This window comes from Scyliorhinus canicula, chromosome 19, assembly GCF_902713615.1.
Source record: "Scyliorhinus canicula chromosome 19, sScyCan1.1, whole genome shotgun sequence".
In the NCBI taxonomy this organism is placed as follows: domain Eukaryota; kingdom Metazoa; phylum Chordata; class Chondrichthyes; order Carcharhiniformes; family Scyliorhinidae; genus Scyliorhinus; species Scyliorhinus canicula.
This window is the reverse complement of record NC_052164.1, coordinates 69,261,827-69,283,380: the sequence shown is the minus strand read 5'-3', so window position 1 is coordinate 69,283,380 and position 21,554 is coordinate 69,261,827. Positions and strand designations below refer to the sequence as shown.

Below are 21,554 nucleotides of genomic sequence, written 5' to 3'. Positions count from 1 at the left end.
GCTGTGTAGGGTCTGGAGTCACATGTAGGCCAGATCAGGTAAGGTCGTCAGATTTCCTTACCTAACGGATATTTTTCTTTTAATGACAACTGATGATAGTTGCATGGTCACTATTACTGAGACTAGCTTCCAATTCCAGATGTATTAACTGAATTAACATTTCAACAGCTGCCATGGTGGGATTGGATTGGATTTGTTTATTGTCATGTGTACCGAGGTACAGTGAAAAGTATTTTTCTGTGAGCAGCTCAGCAGATCATTAAGTACATGGGAAGAAAAGGGAATAAAAGAAAATACACAATAGGGCAAAACATATACAATGTAACTACACAAGCACTGGCATCGGATGAAGCATACAGGGTGTAGTGTTAATGAGGTCAGTCCATAAGAGGGTCATTTAGGAGTCTGGTGACAGTGGGGAAGAAGCTGTTTTTGAGTCTGTTTGTGCGTGTTCTCAGACTTCTGTATCTCCTGCCCGATGGAAAAAGTTGGAAAAGTGAGTAAGCCGGGTGGGAGGGATCTTTGATTATGCTGCCCGCTTTCCCCAGGCAGCGGGAGGTGTAGATGGAGTCAATGGATGGGAGGCAGGTTCGTGTGATGGACTGGGCGGTGCTCACGACTCTCTGAAGTTTCTTGAGGTCCTGGGCGGAGCAGTTGCCATGCCAGGCTGTGATGCAGCCCGATAGGATGCTTTCTATGGTGCATCTGTAAACGTTAGTAAGGGTTAATGTGGACATGCTGAATTTCTTTAGTTTCCTGAGGAAGTGTAGGCGCTGTTGTGCTTTCTATGTGGTAGTGTCGACGTGGGTGGACTAGGACAAATTTTTGGAGATGGGCACCCCTAGGAATTTGAAACTGCTAACCATCTCCACCTCGGCCTCGTTGATGCTGACAGGAGTGTGTACAGTACTTTGCTTCCTGAAGTCAATGACCAGCTCTTTAGTTTTGCTGGCATTGAGGGAGAGATTGCTGTCGCTACACCACTCCACTAGGTTCTCTATCTCCCTCCTGTATTCTGAGATTTGAGTCCATGCCCCAGAGCAATAGCCTGGACCTCAAGAATACTCGTCCAGCGACAGCATTTCACCACCATTCACCCACTACATCCATGTCATTCAGTTAAATGCTTGTGTATGATCTTTCAGTGCAATTATTGCAGTGACCACTATTCAACAGCAATCTATTTGCTGTACAAGAGATTAGGATACAGACTGAGGAAAGGAAAGACGAGATATAAATTAAAGTTCTTTATTTTGGTATTTGGAAATATCGAGGGGAAAATTTTAATTTCCCCAGAATGGGTGGGACAGGGGTATAAAAATTTCAAAATCTGAAACACAATTGCATTCACATCTGAGTTTACCTGTGCCCCATATTTCCAAGAACTCAGCATCTGAAGGAGGGTGAGAATGGCCAGATTCAGCATGTTGAATACCTTAAAATGTTTGTCTGATGCACTTCCTCTCTGCTTTCTGGTGAGGCCTTGTGTTGTTGGCCTTCCCAACTGGCAAACCAGCCAGCTTTTCAATCTGGCTGGCTGCTGGTTGGGAAAGAGAGACACAATCAAATTAAATGAAATCCTGCTGATAAATGCAACAGGACCTGGGTTACCTCCATTTCTAGGTTTCTCGGCCACTACGCGCTCCTCTGCATCTCCATCTCAAATATCGAATCTCAATGTTCTTAGAATTTAACAAGAAGCATCACACAGCATTTTAAAAATCTTTTCTCTTGGTTTAAAGTTCCAGCCTGGCCTGTCAGGTTTCCTCATTTACAACTGAGCGAGGCCATGCAAAGGTAATGAAAGATGACACTCACAATCGTTTTTAAAGCTTTTTCTTCATCAATCCACAAGTGGGGAATCTCAATCACAATCATAAGGCCCAAACACTACTGGTGTGGGATTTGGAAGGTCATGTGGCTGCAACAGGGTCTGCGCCTCGGAAGTTGAGCCTGAGGCACACCTGCTGTAGCTAGGCAGGGGGAGACTTATTCAGCAGCCACCTGCACTAACTTTCACCTGGAAGTGTTCCATATGGACGGGGTATTTGCCCCTGCCTTGAAGAGCAGAAAGTACATTCAAAACCAAATGATAAGGTGAATGGACGTTTTAACCAAGTTGACAGTTGCTATGGCAAGTTGGGAACGTTACCTTCACCACAGTCAGGTTATGTCATACACCATTTTGCAGTCATGAAAACGCAAATACAAATATTTACTTGTTTGTAAAGAAAGATACTAAACTTCCAACGTTCCTGAATGGAGGAAAATAAACCCCGTGTTTGTACACATTCTGTTAAATCAGCAGCACTTTTGTGGGTGAACCGACAATTATGTATTTTGCTGAATATAATCTGCACACCAAACCAATTCACTTAAAATCAACCAGATTTTTGCCTCATTCCCTCATGGTCCTAAGTGCTTCTTCGCTAATCCAATTTTGTGACTTCATGACCCAACAGCTGCAACCAGCTGGACTTTCGCTTCCTGTTTGATTCTCATTAGTCTGGATCATCTTTCTGGCAAGAAAGGAGCCTCTGTTCAATCTACAGTGGAGCCCAGTGGGACAAATATCAGAGATTCACATGGGCTGTGCTAATTTAAATCACATAACTTTATTTATCCAAACCCCGGCCACTTATGGGCTGGAAAACCTTTAATAGTTCCGGTGCATATGTCATTCCGTGGAACTCCCATCAGCAATCTGTAAAAGTCAAGGGGAAATCGCATCCATGAGCTCACACAAACTAACAGCTTCCCTCTTGGACTGAACACACAGGGGGGTGTACTGGAATGTTTGTGATCCTATTTCTGTAAGTGATTATATTTTACTTTCCTTTCTGGCTGAAAAAAGCCCCAAGTTAAAGGCGTTTTAATATATTCCCATACCTTCACCTTGAAGATCAAGCTGAGATGCTCCCCATCACACACCAATAGCACCATTCTCAAACCCATTGCCTTGCAGCAGGTTGTCTTTGAAGGTGGGACTTGCAACAACATAACAGCAAGGATACCAGTGTGAGTGGATCAAGTCAATAAGATCCCTCAAAACTGTTTTGCCTGCCAGGTTCTCCCCTCACCATCTCAAATGTTCCAAGCAAGGACAAAGAAAACACTTCAAAGACACTGAACCTCTCCTTCAAGCGTGATGGCATTGACACTGATGACTGGGAGGAGCTGCCTGCCAATCGTTCAGAATGACAACTTGTCCATCAAGCTGCATTGAGCTTAGCGTCCAAACATGTTAAATGATGAGACAGAGCAGCTGCAGAGAAGGAAAGGAAGCAATATTGCACTCCGGATGCCACTACCTCATCGGATATCCTGTCCCAATAGAATAATGTTTTTCTCTCAGAGGGCCAGGAGTCTTTGGCACTTTCTTCCTGAGAAGGCGGTAGAAGCAGAGTTTTTGGACAATTTAAGGCAGAGGTGGGAAAATTCTTGGGTGCAGGTGGAATGCAGATTTGAGGTTACCATCAGATCAGCCATGATGTTATTCAATGGCAGAACAGGCTCGAACTGCCAAAAGGCCCACTTTCCTGCTCCTTGTTCTTATGTATGCTCAATTGTATGTGCCCAAAATATACAAGTTGAGAATTGATCAGCTCAGTTGAATGAAGAGCAATCGACCCCGAGAAGACGTCATTTTTGAATCAAGAATTAGCCAACAGATTACTAGATGGTTCATCCTAAAAAGGACCTACTCCACCATGTTATTACATCAATTGGTCCTGTTCCTTGTTCTTGGCTCTGGATACACAAAACTTGTTCCTGGCAGCAATTACTGTGCTTTTGTTTTGTATTTTGCCTTTGCCAACTCTGGAATTAATTCACACCTACGATAAATACATTGCTTCATCCAGAGAGCCTGGGTGCTCAGCCAGAATTATGAGTTTCAAAGTTACAGAGTAGGCACGTCACTTCAATCTGTTCACTATTCAATGCTGAACTGCGCGAGTGCACAATAACTGCAAAACATTATGCAGAAAGTTGGAGGACGATGGTGGAAATGTCAACGCGGTAAGTGTATCAATCGCCCACCAATCAGATGGGTTCAAGTCCATGCTCTGGGCAACCTCATGGATGACAGAGTTTGCACGCGAGTAGCTTCAGTACGGAAAAAGGCAAGCACAAAATGTGACAATTTTGTCTGGTCTCAAATACTCATCTTTCACTAGTGCATTGATGTAACTTTACTCTATTGCCCTTTGTGCTAAATATATCATCCTATATACTCCTCCTGTCCATATCCTTCCTATGTTGCAACCAAAATTCATCGCACCATCTCTTACTGTTTCTTTCCCATGACCCCAAAATTGTAGTCCTTTTTTCTACCTCCCTTCCTCCTATAATCATCAGGGCTTATGATACCACGTTATCTAATTACTACATTCTAATTAATATGATTTTTCCTTGATTGTTTCTTCTTTCCCATCTTCACAGCTGCAGGGGGAGACAGTGACGTAGTGGTACTAGTAATTCAGAGACCCAGGTTAATGCTCTGGGGACCCGGGTTCAAATCCCACCAGGGCAGATGGTGGAATTTGGAATTCAATATAAATCTGGAATTAAAAGTCCAATTAAACCATTGTTGATTGTTGTAAAAACACAACTGGTTCACTAATGTCCTTTAGGGAAAGAAATGTGCTATCCTCACTTGGTCTGGCCATCATGTGACCCCCAGACCCACAGCGAAATGGTTGGCTCTTCAATGCCGTCAGGGATGGCCCAGACAGCAATGCCCACATCCCTTGAAAAAAAAAAGTCCTTCCATTTCATTGAGAAAAAGAATAAAGCTGCAGGGCAAATCTGTTATGTGTGACCAGAATTTTCTTTTAGAACCAGTTTATTTCACTCACTCTCTGACAAACATTTAAAAAAAATAAATTTACTCTTCTTTCCAATTAAGGGACAATTTTGCGTGGCTAATCTACCTACCCTGCATACCTTTGGGTTGTGGGGGTGAAACCCACGCAGGCACGGGGAGAATGTGCAAACTCCACACAGACAGTGACCCAGGGCCGGGATCGAACCCGGGCCCTCAGCGCCGTAGGCAGCAGGGCTAACCACTGCGCCACCATGCTGCCCGACTCTCTCACAAACATACCCTCTATCTCATTGGGTAACAATTCACAGCTGGCCTCCGACAGCTCACCAAATAATCAGGTGTGACCCTGGTGACACAGTGGACAAGGAGGGCTGAAGAGAAAACTTAATTTTACCAATCAGCAGCTCAAGCACTATTTCCAAAAGGGGTTTAGGGACAATAATCAGGAACAGGAACCCACCTGATTTATCGGAGAGGGAATTTGGATTCAGTGGGTCAGCTGAAAACCCGTTCCCTGAATAGGACCGCAATGGATGTTGATTAAACGAGAGGATGACAGAATAAAATTGTTTCCCCTGTTGCAGAATTCTAGAACCAGGGGACATATTTAGTTCCAAGTTTTGATCATCTTGTAACCACGTCTCTATAGTGGCTATAAGACCATGCTCATTAACCACGGTCACTGTCCGTGTGGAGTTTGCACATTCTCCCTGTGTCTGCGTGGATCTCACCCCACAACCCAAAGATATGCAGGGTAGGTAGATTGGCCACGCAAAATTGTCCCTTAATTGGAAAGAAGAGTACTCTAAATTTATTTTTTTTAAATGTTTGTCAGAGAGTGAGTGAAATAAATTGTTTCTAAAAGAAAACTCTGGTCACACATGACAGATTTGCCCTGGAACTTTAATTCTTTTTCTCAATGAGATATGGAAGGACTTTTTTTTTTTTCATGGGATGTGGGCATTGCTGTCTGGGCCATCCCTGACGGCATTGAAGAGTCAATCACTTCGCTGTGGGTCCGGGGTCACATGATGGCCAGACCAAGTGAGGATGACACATTTCTTTCCCTAAAGGACATTTTCATAAGGATGGGCAGGAGGAAAGGTTGGTGGGGTAGCTTTCTTAGTATGAAATGGATTAAGTACTAAAGCAAGAATAGCAAGAAATAACCTTGGATTGGAAGATGTAGAATCCATATGGGTGGAGGTAAGAAATAACAAAGCACTAACTGATAGAAGACAGAGTTGGGATAACTAGGGAGTGCCACAGGTATCCATACTAGGACCACAATTAGTCACAATTTATTAATTACTTGGATGAGGGAAGGTGAAAGCACTATTGCCAAGTGTGAGGATGACACAAAAATAGGTGGGAAGGCAAGTGGTGAGGATGACATAATGAGTCTGCAGAGGGATATTGACAGGTTAAGTGAGTGGGGAAAAACTTAGCAGGTGGAATATAATGTATGAAAATGTGAAGTTATGTATTTTGGTAGGAAGAATAAAGGAGGCAAATACTATTTAAATTGAGAAAGATTGCAGAAAACCAGCACAGAGGGAGTTGGAGGTCTATACAATGCACCAGTTAGACTACAGCTGAAATACAGTCAACAGTTTTGGTTTCCTTATCCAAGTTAAGATATATTGGCAATGGAGGAAGTCCAGAGAAGGTTCACTAGGTTGAACCCGGGTATGGAGGGATTTTCTTATGAGGAGAGATTGAGTAGTTTGGGCCTATACTCACTGAAGTTTAGGAGAATTATAAGTGACCTTATTGCGATATATAGGATTCTAAGGAAGCTGGACAGGATAGATGCTGAGATGTTGGTCCCTCTTGTGAGAGAGTCTAGGACTAGAGGGTCGCCTATTTAAGATTGAGATGGAGGAATTTTTCTCTGAGGGTAATGAATCTGTGCAATTATTTACCGCAGTGAGCTGTAGAGGCTGAGTCATTAAGGTGGAGATTGACAGAAAAGCGGGAAAGTAGAGTTGAGGATTATCACATCAGATCAGTCATGATCTCAATGAACAGCGGAGCAGACTCAATGGGCCGAATGGCCTACCTCTACTCATACATCTTATGGCCAGTAGGTTTGTGACTGAGGTTCAATCACAGTCACAGCAGCAGAGAAAACAGGAAGGGAAAGGAGCAAAAACTGACAGTGATTAAAGGGTCTGTGTTGATCTATTTAAAAATAGAGTCTGGAGCCCAAACTGACACACCGATTGTGGGACAGCATTCAGCCAGGGCCTGTGAAGACTCCAAATATAATGGTGCACAATATATTTCGATATAAACAGCCAATTCCAGAAGACACAACATACCTCATTCTGTTTTCATCAATCTAGTCAGTATAATAAAACAAATGTTGGTTCTACCTCACCCCCTCAGTGCTTCAGGTTCATTCCTACTGGATCTGCTCCCCTGTACTAAAGCCTACTCCTCCAAGAGGTTCCAGAATGAAACTCATTAAACCTGGTTGTGGATGACTTTTACAAATTTTTAAAACTAAATTACACATTGATTTTTACTGTCCTTTTGTGTACTGCAAAGAAATTTACAAAAATGTTTATCTCAGTTTATGATTTATGTATTCGCACAAAGAGAATGCAAGACATAGCACAACTGCTCAAGGTTAACTGCAAGTGCATATGGGTGCACCCTCTAGTATAAAGGTTGCTGGGATAATAGAATCATAGAATTCCTACAGTGCAGAATGAGACCATTTGGCCCATCGAGTCTGCACTGATCCTCTGAAAGAGGCTCCTACCTAGGTCCACTCCCCCACCCAACCCACCTTACCGCTAGCGTGCACATCCTTGGACATCAAGGGCAATTTAGCATGGCCAATCCATCTAACCTGCACATCTTTGGACTGTGGGAGGAAACCGGAGCACCCGGAGGAAAGCCATGCAGACATGGGGAGAACATTCAAACTCCACAAAGACAAGGCTGGAATTGAACGGAGACCCAGGTGCTGTGAGGCACGGTGCTAACCACTGTGCAGACTCCGCACAGACAGTGACCCAAGCCGGGAATCGAACCTGGGACCCTGGATGGAGCTGTGAGGCAACAGTGTGAACCATTGTGCTACCGTGCTGAGTTTTGACTGGGTCGCTGTGACAAAGCCGCCACCATCAAATGTGGGTGACGGGGGGCACTGGGTTGCGACAAAAACAATTACCAAGGGGGCAAATAAAAAGATCCCTCCCACCGACTGACTCACTCTTCCAACTTCTTCCATCGGGCAGGAGATACAAAAGTCTGAGAACACGCACAAACAGACTCAAAAACAGCTTCTTCCCCACCGTTACCAGGCTCCTAAACGACCCTCTTATGGACTGACCTGATTAACACTACATCCCTGTATGCTTCACCCGATGCCGGTGGTTATAAAGTTATATTGTGCACCTTGTGTTGCCCTATTATGTATTTTCTTTTATTTTCTTTTCATGTATTTAATGATCTGTTGAGCTGCTCACAGAAAATTACTTTTCACTGTACCTCTGTACACGTGACAATAAAAAATTCAAATCCAAAGCGGGTTTGAGGGAGCATTGTACAATACCTTGTCTTGTTGGTTACAGCCCTTTAACCCTATTAGGCCGCATGTGGAGCCTGGTTTTCCAATGTGCAGCTACTTGTAGCACCTGTTGGCTCAAGGCAACCCCAACTTTACAGTGCAGCTCTCATGAAGGTATTCCGTCCGTTACTTGAGATTGAACCTCTTCAGGGGGGACTGCACACCAATTTTTTTCGCTTCACTAATATGGCAGGCAATTCCACCTCGCAATTGTTGTGAACTTCCTGCCCACCATACTGGAGGGCTAGGAGACCATTTGGCACCTGAAAAGTGGCCACTGTACCTTATGTACAATTTTCCAGATCTTCTGCTGTAAAAACAATTCTGATTGGCAGGGATAAGGTCACAGGAGAGTGCTGTCTCACGTAGGGAGAAATGCGGGCCTGGCTAACAAAGCTGAACATTGATACTCTTAATTAAAGAAATATTAATATAGCACCACTTAAAGCACATCACAGGCAATGAATTACACTGAGGTGCAGCAAGCAAATGTGACAACCATTCATGTGCACAGCAGAAACCTGCAGCTAGCAACGAGACAAATGATCAGAGAAAAAGCAATATTTAATCGATTCAAATTATTCCTGGTCTTGTTCTTTGCTTCCCAATCACTTCTCAGCAACGCAATAACAATACAGAACTGAACAGTGCTCTCGATGGTGCCGAGAGCTGCTGGTGCATGGGGGAAAAGAGTGACAAGGCAGTTCCAATTTGAAGGTTTTGTTTTGTTCTGAGCATACTGTCCTGCAAGCTAAACAGTTCAAAACACACCTGGTTTGTGAAAGTGACCCAGAGGATTAGGGGAATGAACTTGCTGAGTTGGATTGAAAAATGTTCCCAAGGTGACTGCACTTCACAGCTGGCTGAATAGAGAGACGTGGTTGATTCTCTCTCTCTCCCTCCTTAAGAATTTTCTCTTTATGCAATTTTTCTTCTCAGAAATTTGCACCTCACCCTCCGATTGTACACCATCGTCCTGCTGGGAAAGCAAGCAGGCACTTGGCCAGCTCTCAAGTCAGCGTCACTGTGGTTGACTGCCGGGAGCTTCTGGTGTGGTATGGGGTGACCCTGTCTCGTCTGGTTCCTACTTCCCGTCAGTTCCTCCCCACTTCACACAGCATACACTGGCAATAAAGAGGAGCACGGCTGGAGCTGACACTCACCCCGCACTCCACAGTGGAGTAATGATGGAACCTACATTCGAGAGGTGCGTTCAACCCTTGACTCACCGATGTTTGGGAGCCTGGTGTCTGCAGATTTCTTTAGAAGGTCCAGACTAATGGCCAAGGTGCAGTTCACAGCATCACACAGCCGCAGTCCCTGTAAAATACAAGTTACCCAAGTTAGACTGAAATACTCAGCCTTTCCCCTCATGTTGTGAGGCAACAGTCAACTAGCTCCACAGTTGGGGTGCTACCACCTCCCAGTTGTGGAAATATTAAAAGCACCAGACAGGCTTAACACATGAGGAAAGGCCTCATGAGCAAGGCACTGCAAGGCTATCAGCAGATGTGGAGCTGTGACCTAGCCCAAGCTCACACTTTTCAGAGGGGCAGGAATGAAAAGATTAGAAAATTGAGAGAAAAAGGGGAAAAGCAGCTTTTCTGGTCTATGTGGATCGGTGTTTAACTCAAACACTGTAGTTTAATTCATGGACCACCATACCAAGCTCCCTGTGTTACAAATTCCCTTCCTGGACTACTTAATTTGCTTTAGCTATGGTTATCACTATTGGGCTTCAGATTCTGATCTCCTGGTTCACACACTAAACTGGAGTGGTTAAATTGGTCATTGCAATGTATGAAACCAATAGTCTCATATTGGACATACAATTACAGATGTGCATTGGTGACAAACAAGATTGTTAGAGCTCAGTCTTATCAACACCTGGCATGGGGAAAATACAAATATTTTAGCGTGAAGAAAATTTAATGATCACCAATGTGAGAATGAACATTGGCGCACACACACGCACACACACACACACACACAGCTTTCACCAGCTGAGCCAAAGGAACATATTCGGCTCATTTGCATCACAAAGCAGGAAACTAGAATGTGCTAGAGCAAGGGTTTGGTGTGCAAAGTTCTGAAATTTTCATTTTTTTTTAGAACAGTACAGCACAGAACAGGCCCTTCGGCCCTCGATGTTGTGCCGAGCAATTATCACCCTACTCAAGCCCACGTATCCACCCTATACCAGTAACCCAACAACCCCCATTAATATTATTTTTTAGGACACTAAGGGCAATTTAGCCTGGCCAATCCACCTAACCCGCACATCTTTGGACTGTGGGAGGAAACTGGAGCACCCGGAGGAAACCCACGCACACACGGGGAGGACGTGCAGACTCCACACAGACAGTGACCCAGCCGGGAATCGAACCTGGGACCCTGGAGCTGTGAAGCAGTGATGCTAACCACCATGCTACCGTCCATGTTCTTTGCAACATCCCCAACATTTGCAATCCTTTACTTGGGCTTTCCTACAGTTCTGGCCACTTCTGCATCCCCACATTCCTTTTCCCCATTGCCACAATGCCAACACCATCAGTTTTCTCGGCCCTTAACTCTGAAATACCCACCCACTCAACTCCAAACATTTTTACTTCTCCTTCCATCTTTTAACATGCTCCTGAAAACTTACTCACTGATTTAAAAGGTTTTGATAATCATTCACATCATAATGTGTTTTAGTGTCAAATTTTGTTGGATGAAGGGCAGCACGGTGGCGCAGTGGTTAGCACTGGGACTACGGCACTGAGGACCCGGGTTCGAATCCCGGCCGCGGGTCACTGTCCGGGTGGAGTTTGCATATTCTCCCCGTGTCTGCGTGGGTTTTACCCCCACAACCCAAAGGTGGGCAGGCTAGGTGGATTGGCCACACTAAATTGACCCTTAATTGGAAAAAATGAATTGGGTACTCTAAATTATTTTGTTTTTAAATTTTTAAGTAATGCCTCGGGATATCTCACTACATTAAAGGCTATATCTATATCTATATCTAAAATACTATATCTATATTTGAAGGCACTATGGATCAAACATGGCGATCGAACGCCATGCTGCGCCCGAAAAGCAGCGTGCCGTGGTGGAACGCGGCCGATAGAACCCGAAAGACTTCGCTCCTGGGATCTACCCAGCTTGCAACGACTTCCAAAATTCAATGTGATCTCGTGACACATTGTGATGTAACTCCCACCCATCATTGGCGGGGTCATTTTTGGCAAATATGCATAGTCTCACTGTAATGTGCAGTTTCCCAAGGCAACCAAGGCTTTGGGATCTATTCCCTTTAGGATCTATTCCCTTTGACTCCGAGACCTTGGGTGAGCGCTGCAGTACTTGTCTCTACAAACAAGGAGAAGACAGAACAGCACTCGTGGGGGTCACCCAGGGGATCATTGGCCTCCAGGTGCATGCGCTTCGGGCAGGGTGGCACCCTGGCACTGCTGGTGCCATGTGGGTACCTGGGCACTGCCAGTCTGGCACTGGCAATGCCACCTGGCAGGTGCACTGCTAGGGTACCTGGTTGGCAGTGCCAAGCTGCCATTTTTCAAATGGTGGTGATCAGGCCAGGGGTGCCATGTGGGCATGTTTGAGGGGAGGGGGGGGAATGCAGAGAAGGGGGGGGCCGGGGGCCGGGGACCCCCCCCCCCCCCCCCCCCCCCCCCCCCCCCCCGCACATAGAGTTGTGTTTGGGGGGGGGGATCGCGTCAGGGGTTCCAGAGATCAGGACACCAATTTGACCTATCGCTACACTGACGAGTTCCGGCAAGCGGATCCCCTCAGTGCTGAAAATGGAACAATATATGGCCTCGGCCGCATGTTCACTGCTGAGGCCCCCCTATCTAACTGGAGTGCCATTCGATTGCGTTCTGTTTCTCAGCGCTGCGAGTGCCAGGAAACACGCAACTAAACACACTTGCTATGGGACTTTGTTCCCATTGAGTTAAATCGTGACCTATGTGTTTCTTGGGTAAAAGCAAATTACTGCGGATGCTGGAATCTGAAACAAAAACAGAAAATGCCAGACAATCTCAGCAGCTCTGACAGCATCTTTGAAGAGAGAACGGAGCTAACGTTTCGATTCTGGATGACTATTTACCAAAGCTTTTTGACATAATGTTCTTTGGAGGTCAACTTCCCGATACATACACACAACAAGATTGCAAAACTAATGGTAAAACTTCTCAATAGCTCACGTCATCATAGCTCACATTATCATTGACACCCAAACACATGAAATGAAAATCGCTTATTGTCACGAGTAGGCTTCAATGAAGTTACTGCGAAAAGCCCCTAGTCGCCACATTCCGGCGCCTGTCCGGGGAGGCTGGTACGGGAATCGAACCGTGCTGCTGGCCTGCTTTAAAAGCCAGCGATTTAGCCGAGTGAGCTAAACCAGCCATCTGAACTGGAACTGAAAAATTAACCAAAAAAGTAGCTTCCAGGTGCAAAGAAGAGTCACATTCAACTTGAAACGCAACTCTGATTCTCTCTCCGCAGATGGTGCTTGACCTGCCTAGTATTTGCAGCACTTTAGGAGCTTCATATGGAACTCGCAGCCTGGTAAAAAGCATTAAATATTCCACCGTCAATAACCAAGGTATAAAACCAGGCTTCGTTAGGCCTGTGACACACCAATGCCTAAACACAACATTTCATTCGTACAACTTCATTGCAGTACTGGGGTGGTTTCAAACTGTCAGAAGTGCAGTATATTGGAAGGGCATTTAACAGAGGTGAACAGAAAATTCCCCACGGCCATATTCCAAGAGGAGCCAGGCTGTAATCCCAGTGCCCGGCGCAATATTTATTGCTCAGCCATCGTCATGAAAATGGATAATCTCATTGATGTTTGTGGGCCTGTGATGTTTCCAACCTGCGACAGGACATCTCAAACATTCTTACCCAGCTTTGCCCATTGACTTTATTCCCTTTCAACTTACTTCAGAAAATGTCAACATTTAAAAAACATAATTCTTCTGGTCGGAACAAGGAAGATGACCATTGGGGTAAATGATCCCCCTGTTGATTGTTGGTTGGGGTGAATACAAAATGAGAAATTTACAGCACTCGGAAACCGTGGATCGTGATGCAGAGCAAGGCCAACAGCACGGGTTCAATTCCCGTGCCGGCTGAGGTTATTCATGAAGGCCCCGCTTTCTCAACCTTGCCCCTCCCTTGCCTGAGGTGTGGTGACCCTCTGGTTAAATCACCACCAGTCAGCTCTCCCCCTCAAAAGGCAAAAGCAATCTATGGTTATCTGAGACTATGTCATCATTACATTATTCCTCAAAGGATATAAATTAAAAGTTGAGAGAGCTCTAGCAGCAGATTACACAGATACCGTTGGAAAAAAATATTAACAATAAAACATTGGAATTGATGAGGGACGTATGCAAGAGTTAACAACTGAAAGGGAAGATCCCACCATTAAAAATGGTTCATGCTCAGTCTGTGCTTCACTCCAATTCTGCAGCCCAATGAAAGAAATAAGTTACCTTAAAAGTTGTACCCTTCACCGCCATCTCCGGACATCCCAAAACATCATACCTAACTGGGTAATGCTGTTTTGTGTGATGCAAGAGTGTCCAATTTATACACAACTAGCTTCCACAATTGACGTAATAACTAGATAACCCGTTTCTGGTGGTGATTGAGGAATAAATGTTGCAGGGAGCTGGCAAAGCTCCATTGCTCCATTTGAGTAGTGCCACTGGATCTTCACTGTTCCTTTGAGGGGCAGATCGTGGCCCTGCTTTAAGATAACATCAGAAAGTCAGCACTGCTGATGGTGCAGTAACCCCATCAGTACGGCAATGAACAGTGGTTAGCACTGTTGCTTCACAGTGCCAGGGACCCGGGTTCAATCCTCAACTTGGGTCACTGTCTGCGGAGTTTGCATGTTCTCCCGTGTCTGCGTGGGTTTCCTCCGGGTGCTCCTGTTTCCTCCCACAAGCCCCAAAAGACGTGCTTGTTAGGTGAATTGGACATTCTGAATTCTCCCTCTGTATACCCGAACAGGCGCCGGAGTGTGGCGATCAGGGGATTTTCACAGTAACTTCATTGCAGTGTTAGTGTAAGCCTACTTGAGACACTAATAAAGATAATTATTATTGAAACGTCAGATAAATCAAAGGTAAGAAAAGAGACAAGGCAAAGGGTCACTGGTCTAAAACGTTAACTCTGTATCTCTTTCCACATATGTGCTCAGGCTGGCTGAGTATTTCAAGCACCTTCTGTTTTGATTTCAGTTTTCCAGCATTTAAAGTGCTTTGTTCTTGTATAAGAAAAATATTATTTGGCCCATAATAGCACATTCCTCTAATACCTCAACTCTCCCATTATAACATCAAGCTGCATATTAAGCAGTTGTTTCAGCCTCCATTTGCCAGATTACTCGAGACATTTTTCACTTTTTGACTGAGGCATTCTTCCTTATATCTGTGCTAAATATATTTCCCAGTTTTAAAGTTGCACATCAGTCCATGACACCGCCAGTCTTCGGGATTGCACTCAGACTGTCACTGGTTCACATTCTGAGTCGGTGGAAGAAAAATTATTCATTAAAGAAACATCGGATTCAAATGGATCATTCAGGGAGAACATACCTCCAGGAGTTTATGCATAATGACACGCAACAAAATCAACGGATTAGAATGGAACTATATTAAATTAATAATGCCAGGATTTTCCAACTCCAGGTATCATCAGCTAGACGATTAACAAGACCAGCTTTTTACAACTGGTATTGTGTCTATTAGTGATGCAGCAATCACTGCCAACTTCAGAGCACCAAAGTTCATCTTTGCTAACTGAAATGACAAAACGAACAAGCTGAGAACAGTCAAACAGAGTTATCTTTCCCATATGAGCCACAATTGCATCTCGGGTTCCACTGGGAGCTCGCTAGGCATACAAGTCGAACTCTCATTGCCTTCTGGCATTATTTTGAACCCACTAATTGAGTCACAGGCACTAAAACTCTGACCCATTTGTTATTCTAAATATAATGAGATCATTGTTACCATGAGAAAATTACACTCCGTCAGAAGCAAAGTAACAGAATTAGTTACCCAAATGTCGGAAACAACACAGAAAGCGGCGTGCTCCAAAGGTATAGTCAAATTATCATCTTAATTTGAAAGAGACCACACCCTTCATCGAAGGTGCCACAGGTCGGAGGCCAATTGCTTTCTGTAGCTGAACTGGAATGAATATTTTTTTTTACACTTCTGTCAAATTGAATAAAATGCAAAGGTGCAAAATCATTCACTTGACACAAACTTCCTTGCACGCTGTCACGGCACAATAATGACACAGTTCTTTCTCGGGTTCGGAATATGATTTTGGAATGCCCTGCTTTCTGTGCTGCATCCCTCCCTAAAGTGGCAACAACTGCCTTTAAGTAATTTAATCCACGTACTGAGATGAGGCTGACTATCCGCTGTGGTCTTCACACTAACTGTTCAGCAATGATAAACAGGGTCAATATTAATATCTACCAGATATGATTGAACAACTTGTTCCATCGTGGCAAATTTAACGTGGTAACACACACAGAATACCTACTCACTGGGTTTGAGGGTGAATTAATATTTGTTACATGGACAAGAAATGTCAACAATCAAACACAAGAGCTGTATGTATGTACACACAAGATGACCAAAATATACCAAATACAGAATGATCAGCTTATGTACACATAATCACAAGATAGAATCATTTCCCTCCGACAGATCAGCTTGCACAAGCAAAATCTTTTGTTAAGATCTTTGACAGATTCATAGAATCATAGAATTTAAAGTGCAGAAGGAGGCCATTTGGCCCATCGAGTCTGCACCAGCTCTTGGAAAGAGCACCCTACCTAAGCCCATGCCTCCACCCTATCCCCACAACCCAATAACCCCAACTAAACTTTTTGGACACTAAGGGCAATTTAGCATGGCCAATCCATCTAACCTGCACATCTTTAGACTGAGGGAGGAAACTGGAGCACCCGGAGATTACAAATGTCAATTTAGATGATGGGAGTTTGTCAAGAATGTTAGGGTGGTGAGCGTGTTTAAATGAGGACACAGCCTGAGGGTGTTTTGAATGGAACTGGGATTTGTGATGGTTGGAGGCGAGCAAATCGAAGTGGAAAGCATTCCAGAAGTTAATCTTCAAGGTGATGGGAGGCAGGCATTTAGAGGTTCAGCAGCTGCCAGACTCAATGGCTCTACTTGGTTGAATGGATTTGAAAGTCATCTCACTTAACCTTGCCCCATGTTGACCATTATACACAGAGGTGTGTTTCCTTTTTCTCTCAAGGTACTAGGTTGAAAACATATGCACCCATCTTCAGTACTCATTCTTTTCATTTGCCAATGAAAAGCAAAGATCTCCTGATATTCCTTGGTATTAGTGTAAAAGCCAGCAGGAAGCTTTTCCTGAGCATTAATTCCTGTGAATGCAGCAAATTCCCCTGCTATGTTTACAAGAAAGAAAAGCAAGGATTACAGTCATACAGCACAGAAGACCCTTTTAGCCTATCGAATTTTCACCTGTCAAAAACAACAAACTAACTATCCTAATACCATTTCCCAGCCCTTGGCCCATAGCCTTGTTTGCCTTGGGATCGAAAGTGCACATCTAAATACTTCTTTAATGTTAGGAGGGTCTCTGCCTCCACCACCCATTCAGGCAGTGAGGTCCAAACTCCCAACGCCCTCTGGGTAAAAAGGTTCTTCCTCACATCCCCTCTAAACCTCCTGCCCCTTACCGTAAATCTATGCCCTCTGGTCATTCATCCCTCCACCAAGGGGAAATGTTTCTTCCTGTCTACTCTATTTATGCCCCTCATGATTTTATGTATCTCAATCATGTCCCCCCTCAGTCTCCTCTTCTCCAAGGAAAACAATGCAAGTCTATCCAATCTCTTCATAACTAAAACTCCCCAGCCCAGGCCACATCCTGGTAAACCTCCTCTGCACCCTTTCCAATGATATTGCAATCATGCTATAATGTGGATTCCAGAACTGCACACAATACTCTAGCTGTGGCCTAACTAATGTTTTATACAGTTCCAGAATATAACCTCCCTGCTCTTAAACTCTCTGCCTTGACTAATAAAGAAAGTATACTGTATACCTTCTTAATCACTATAACCACCTGCCCTGCTATCTCAAGGGACTGGTGCACATGCACACCAAGGTCCCTCTGATCCTCGGTGCTTCTCAGTTTTCTGTCATTTATCATGTATTCCCCTGCTTTGTTTGTCCTGCCCAAGTGCATCACCTGGATTGAATTCCATTTGACAGTGATCAGACCATCTATATCCTCCTGTAATATAAGACTATCCTCTTCACTATTTACCACCCCACCAATTTTCATATAACTTGCAAACTTCCTACTTTCATATCTAAATCATTCATTTAAACCACAAACAGCAAGGGCCAAACACTGATCTCGGTGGGACCCCACTGGACACAGGCTTCCAGTCAGAAAAACACCACTCGACCATCACCCTCTACTTCCTGACACTCAGCCTATTTTGGATCCAATTTGCCAAACTTCCTTGGATCCCATGGGCTCTTACCTTTGCTATCAGTCTCCCATATCAAAAGCGTTGCTGAAATCCAAGTAGACTACGTCACATGCATTTCCCTCAACTACACTCCTGATTACCTCTTTGAAAACTTCGATCAAGTTGGTCAGATATGATCTCCCCGAAACAAATCCATGCCGACTGTTCTTGATTAATCACTGCCTCTCCAAATGCAGATTAATTCTGTTCTGCTGAACTGCTTCCAATAGTTCCCCAACCACAAAGGTTAGATTGACTGGCCTGTAGTTTCCTTGTTTATCCCTTCCTCCCTTCTTTAGTAAAGGTGCCACACTGGCTATCCTCTCCGGCACATCTCCTGTGGTCAGAGAGTGATTGAAAATTATTGCCAGTGTTCCCTGCCTCACTAACCTCAAGACATAAAGCACTTCTCACATAATGAAGTGCCTTTGAAGTGTAGTCACTTTTGTACAGCAAGGTCTCACAAACAGCAATATGATACATGACATGGCCTTTGCTTTTGTGACACTGACTGAAGAATACATCTTAGCCAGGACACTAGGAGAATTGGTATCCTGAAATACTGCCATGGGATATTTTACATATGCCCAGAGAGAGTCGATGGGGCTTCGGCTTAATATCTCAGCCAAAAGATGGCACTTCCAACAGTGAAGCATTGGAGCACTGTTGCTCAAGTCTCCAGCTGGAGTGGGCCTTGAACTCGGATTCAGAGGCTACAGTGCCTCAGCGAACCAAAGCCAAGACCTTGACAATGTCACCAATGCACATGAACAAAATCGACCCTGATATTGAAAAAAGGGCTTGGGTTTGAATAGTACTTTCAGCACGCCATTCAAATGAACTATTGTAGTTATGCAAGAAACCTATTGTTACGATAACCCTTCCTGAAACTAATCAAATTGTGATGACATTGAAGGTTTTAATCCTATTCTGTATTGTCTTGTTAGTTGCGGTATTCAGAAATTCAATTGGTTTTATAAATACATCAAAAGTAATTGTGGTGACGATGATAATAGAGAAAATCTGAATGCAAAAACCACACCGCCATCCAGAGCACGCCAAACTTGTAATAAATGTGTACTTACACTACAATAGCTTAGAACTGGCGTTTGCCTGAAGCAGGAATTTGTTGGCGAACTTTTAACCATAGATCAGTTGAAGTGTTGAGGTCTTTGTCTGTCCAGGTTAACCCAAGCAGTCATTTTCTCATTGTGAACATTTCCATACCAGTTATCCCTTTCCCCAACTCCAAGTCTTTGTCCACCCACTTCACCACCATCGCAGACAGGTCCTTGCGCTTTGAAATCTCTCACAAAGCAACTTTACTTGTGCTAATTCTTTCCCTTCCTTCAAAACATCCCATGACAAACTGTCCTTTCAGTTTATGTCTCCCCACACAATTTTTCACTAGTCCCCATTTGGAATTTTCCATCTTCACCCCTTCCCGTCATCTGAGCTGCAAGGACCATACTTAACTGAAAATGGCCGGAATTCTCATTTTGAAGACTAAGGGCCCGATCCAATGACCACGATGTGCCCGAAAAGCATATCGCCACGGCGCAGTGCAGCTGATAAAAGCCGGGTGAACCTGCTCCCAGGATCCATCCAGCTAGCGAGATCTAACGCGATCTCGGGAGATGTTGCGATGCAAATACTGCCCATTTTAGGCAGGATCATTTTTAGCAAATCTGCATATTAGAGCAAGACAGCTCATGTCACATTAATGTGCAGATTCCTGTAGTGCCCGAGGTGTTGGGTGATGTGTTATCCGAGTTGGTCTAACATAGACTGCAGTGAGACTCGAACCAGGCTTCCGACACAGGAGATGGTTCAACACTGTTTTATTGAACTTGCTTGTTGCTGTACATAATCTGCTGTGGGTTGACACTCTATTAATCTAAACTGATAACCTCAGACTGGCTTCACCAGACTAGCTCTCTGTCACATGGAGAAGGTGCTCATGGCCTTGTGCAAGCTAACTATCTCTGTAGCTGTATCCAGTGAGAAGAGGCAGAGCCTTAATGCCTCGTGTGTTTTATAGTGGTAGTGTCCTGTCTGGTGATTGTTTGTTCTGTGTCGTGTGTGATCATTGGTCATCCTGTGTGTCAATCACTGCCTGTCTGCATCTCATGATATCCATGAGTGGATGTTATGACATTGGGATCTATCCACTTCGCATCAGACTTCGGGGAAGACTGGCATTTTCTATGTGCTGCCGATCGGGCCGGGGACCCTCCCATAATGTGTTGGGACTTGAAGGGAGGGGTCAGGGGACGCGTCGGGGGCCTCGGAGATTGGGGCTCCATTTAAAAATGGGGTCCTGATCTCTTGCTATACTGAGGAGTTCCAGTGAGCAGAGCTCCTCGGTGTAGAAAACAGGGCTATATGCAGCCGTGCATTCCCCACGGAGGCCCCTTATTTAACATGTGTGGCGTTGTATAGCCATGTGTTTCCTGGCACCGTGAGCACTGGGAAACACCCAACTGTTTCATCAAGGAGATGGGCGTGGCCAAGCTCAATCAGTGGCCGACCAGGTGCTGGCACGCCTCCGAAGCGCTGCCCAACTCTAGAGGAAGCAGGTGATTAGAAGAGCTCACACAACCAAAGGATGCCTGCACGCTAGCCTCTGGAAATCTCCCTTGTTCTCTACCCCCCTCAGGATAAAGGCCTCGTCAGAGACCATCCCCTCTCTCAGGATCACCAGCTGATGTCTCCCAGTGAGGCAGGCAGTGCTGACTGCCTCTGCCACCATCTCCCAGGCACCAGTTCAGGAGGGGCGGCCTGGGTGGGCTCCCAGATGACCAGAGGCTCTCTGAGTATTTAGAGGACACAGGCAGCACTCAGCAGTGTGAACAGACAGGGCTTATAAGTAGCACCATTTGAAACCCATATTGCGGCAATGGCAGTCTGAGCCAGGCGATCCCGACAGGGACACCCCTAGTCCACAGACTTGGCACCAGGTTATTTCCTGCTATTGCCCCCAGCCCAGCCAGCCATCCAACCGCAAGCCTGAAAATCCTTAGGCATTTTCAGATTTTTTTAAGCCTCCTGCTCCCCTACCCCACTTGTAAATTACTTGTAATAGTTTGCACCCGCGACACTTCTATCCAAGAGGGGCGGATTAGGCCATTCAGCCCATCGGGTCTGCACCGACCCTCTCAAATAGCTCCCGACCGAGGCCCACTGCCCCATACTATCCCCATAACCCTATCTAACCTGTACACATTTGGACACTAAGGGGCAATTTAACATGGCCAATCCACCTAACCTGCATATCTTTGAACTGTGGGAGAAAAGCGGAGCACCCGGAAGAAACCCACATAGACACGGGGAGAGAGTGCAAACCCCACGGTCACCCAAGGCCGGAATGGAACCCGTGTGCCTTGCGCTGTGAGGCAGTGTTAACCACTGTATTATGCAAATAACAGTTTTGCATGGATCCACTGGCACAGGGTGCAAACCTCAATATCGATGCCAGCAAGGGACAGGGGCATGGTGATGGTCATATCATCAGATTTTAGCTGTCCATTGATCAAGAAGTGGTCCTCGAAGTGGCTCTAAGTGGGTCA

General features: G+C 44.9%; 1 protein-coding gene across 14 annotated transcripts in view; it reads right to left on the bottom strand.

Moving 5' to 3' along the window:
- pknox2 (pbx/knotted 1 homeobox 2) overlaps window positions 1–21,554 on the bottom strand; it is a 540,450-nt gene that overhangs the window by 259,763 nt on the left and 259,133 nt on the right. For 8 of the 14 annotated variants that reach the window (XM_038779084.1, XM_038779087.1, XM_038779085.1 and 5 more), the window contains one exon: window positions 9,641–9,731. The exons of 4 other annotated variants lie outside the window; for them this stretch is intronic. The gene's annotated coding sequence lies outside the window, so the exon portion shown is untranslated. Of the gene's footprint in view, window positions 1–9,574; window positions 9,732–21,554 lie in introns of those variants that run through there. 2 more of the 14 variants (XM_038779090.1, XM_038779095.1) reach the window with 2 other exon arrangements.